This window comes from Triticum dicoccoides, chromosome 3A, assembly GCF_002162155.2.
Source record: "Triticum dicoccoides isolate Atlit2015 ecotype Zavitan chromosome 3A, WEW_v2.0, whole genome shotgun sequence".
Taxonomy (NCBI): domain Eukaryota; kingdom Viridiplantae; phylum Streptophyta; class Magnoliopsida; order Poales; family Poaceae; genus Triticum; species Triticum dicoccoides.
Genome location: NC_041384.1, coordinates 378704698 through 378708084, shown reverse-complemented (window position 1 = coordinate 378708084; position 3387 = coordinate 378704698). Strand labels below are relative to the sequence as shown.

Below are 3387 nucleotides of genomic sequence, written 5' to 3'. Positions count from 1 at the left end.
CGAGTGGTAGTCATGATAGTCTTTGAGGGATGCTTGGACTTGGTCATATTTCTAGCTTCACAAGCTCCACACAGATGGTCCTTGAGGAATTTGACACCCTCGATGCCAATGATGTGCTTCTTCTTCGCGAGTGTGTGCAAGTTACTCATGCCAGCATGACCTAGTCGTCGATGCCATAACCAGCCTTCTGAAGCTTTTGCCAGTAGACACGTGGCAGGTTGTGGTCCTGTAGAGAAATCAACAAGATACAAGTCTCCTCTCCTAAAGCCTTTGAAGACTTTGGAATTGTTAGCTTCCATGATCACAACACAACGAAACTTGCCAAAGACAACAACCATATCAAGATCACAAAGCATTGAGACAAACATGTGGTTGAATCCTAAGGACTCGACAAGCATGACTTTGTCCATGTGTTGATCCTTTGAGATCGCAACTCTACCTAGACCCAATACCTTGCTTTTGCCTTTGTCAGCATAGGTGATATGCTTGAGATGCGATGGAGATAAAGCAGTGTCCATCAATAAGTTCTTGTCACCGGTCATGTGATTTGTACATCCAATGTCGAGGACTTAGTGGCTTTGGGTTGATCAGCCTGCAGATTTTTTGTGCATCTTACAAACTCATATACTTCATTAGTGAAGAATATGACATCAAATTCATCAGATTGAATTTCATCAAATAGTACAACAGAAATAGCAGTATAAAGACGTGAGAAATGAATATTCATTTCTTCATGATTAGCTCGCGTCCTTTCAAGCATATTCAGGTCTCCAGCAAATTCTTCATACATTTAAGTCCGTCTGGAGACCTGACCCTGTATAAGAGATTAGTTCTTTTTCTTCACCACCCACATCTGGAGGGGTGGCAAAGAGTTCATCATTCTGCGAGCTCCATAAGAGAAAGGTGGCATAGAAGCCAGTCCACTTCATTTCATAGAAGAGGGGTTAGAGTAAGCATATGAATAAGCAGATAAATTCTTCAAGGACTTATGAACATAATGATTTGAAGAATGATGCACATATTCATAGCCCTTAGGCTTTCCCTGTGAAACAGAAGTGTTAGCACGATGATGTTCATATGAGGATTTGGATCCATATGAGTAATTTGATCCACGTGAGGAATTTGGTCCATATGAGGACTTGGATCCATATAAAGACTTTGGTCCATATGAAGAATTTGATATGGGGTTCCTATTCTTCACAGGTGGTGTCACGATGACATTCACCTGAAGACTTTCAAGGCACCTTTTGGGAACCCAGATTTTCTTCATAGGGGGACCGTTCCTGTAGTTAGTTCCAACATATCTAGCAAATACTTCACCATTCTGATTTTTGAACAGTTTATAGCTGGAGTCAAATGACTCATCAGAAGAATATGAAGATTCACAAGTAAAGCCTGATAAAGTGGATGGATCTACGGGAGGTCCTTCTGCAGCAACCCTGAGGTTTTGGGATACTGCTCAGGTTTCCAGTAGGTCCCATCAGCATTGAGTTTCCTCTCAAAGGAAATACCCTCTTTCCTAGGGTTCCTGTTGAGGATCTGCTTTTTAAGCACATCACAAAGAGCCTGATGCCCTTTGAGGCTTTTGTACATGCCTGTCACATACAATTCCTTCAACCCTGCATTGTCAGTGATACTACTAGTATCCTCGGATGAGGAATTTGTGATAACAGAGACAATTGAAGAATTTGCAACAATAGAAGCATTTGAACTTTCAGGTGAAGAATTAGCAGATTCACGTTCAATGCATTTCAAACATGGTGGAATGAATTCAACCTGAGCGGAACTGATATTTTGAGCAAGCAATGAATCACGTTCCTTCTGAAGATCTTCATAACTCACCCTTAGCTTCTCAAGATCTTACTTTCTCTGAAGAAATTCATAAGAAAGCTTCTCATTATCAGCTAAGAGAGTGTTGTGACGACTCTAAAAGTTGTCAAACTTAGTCTGAAGTCTCTGGAGATTGTCCGTCAGAGTTTGACTTTGATCCATTTCTTCACCCAACATATCATCGCTTTTAGCTAGCATGTTTTGAACCTTTTCCAAAGCTTTTTTGTTATTTAGTGGCAAGAGAAGCAAGCTTGGTATAGCTGGGTCCAAATTCATCACAAGATTCATCATCACTAGACTCACATAATAAACATTCGGTTACCTTGGCACCTTTTTCCATGAGGCATGGTGCAGAGGATGATGGTTTAGGGTTGAAAGTCATCGTTTTGAGTGATCCCTTGAAATCCTCAAACCAGGGATCATGACGAGTTCGATGACCTTCATAGACATCAGAGAGTCGGCCAGATAAGCTTCGCATGGCAGAGATGCATGATGTTCCTGAACTGATTTCAGGATAAGCAGGAGCAGATGATGTCCTTCGTCATGATGTCAAGTCGAGTGTACTTGCGAATATCATCAGCCTCTGCCATCTTACAAAGATCGGTAACACCAATCTCAGTGACGATCCACAACTTGTTGTTCATTGCCATGAGATGCTTCTTCATCATGGCCTTCCACTTGGGATAATCATGATTGTCAAAGATGGGGCATGTCACTTTCTTCATTCCCGCAGTCGACATAACTAAAACTCCAGGTGGTTAAACCAAAATCACACAGAACAAGGGAGTACCTTACTCTGATACCAATTGAAAGTGCATTATATCGACTAGAGGGGGTGAATAGGCGATTTTTTCAAATTCGTCACTGGGGAAATTCAAGGTGAGGAATTTCCTTAGTCACGAACGACAAGCAGTAGAATAAATACTCAAATGCAAGCGTAACAGAGTAGTAGCATAGTCATCATGATGAAATGAAAACAAGCACAAAGTACAACTAGCATGAACACAGGATAAGCAGGCTGAAGACAAACTGAATGAAGAAATAGGATTGAAGAAATTGAGAAAGTCTTCAAATAGTAACAATCAAGTTCATCAACACATGTATGCGGAAATGGAAGGGTTGAGGAAATAGAACCAGTAGCTTGGTGAAGACGATGATTTGGTAGACCAGTTCCAACTGTTGTGATAGTCGTACATCTGGTTGGAGCAGCTAGGTATTTAAACCTGAGGACACACAGTCTTCACCGTACTCTCCTTGAGCTAAGACCACACAGACCTTGTCCAATCACTCGTGCTAAGTCTTCAGGTGACTTCCAAACCTTCACAGATTCGGTCACTCGGCGATCCACAATTTCCTCTTGGATGCTCTAGACCATGACGCCTAACCATCTGGAGGATGCACAGACCTCAAAGGTAACAAGCATCGGTTCCACACAGGAACAATCTCTTAAGTGATGCTCAATCACTTTGGGTTTGTAGGTGTTTGGGTTTGGGTTTTCCTCACTTGATGATTTTCGCTCGAAGTCCTCGGAGGATGGGATGCTCTCAATGACAAGTG

General features: G+C 41.8%; 1 pseudogene; it reads right to left on the bottom strand.

Annotated features, from left to right (window-relative positions):
• Positions 1-850: 850 nt before the first annotated feature.
• On the bottom strand, positions 851-2555 carry LOC119273767 (annotated as a pseudogene).
• Between the last annotated feature and the right edge of the window lie 832 nt (positions 2556-3387).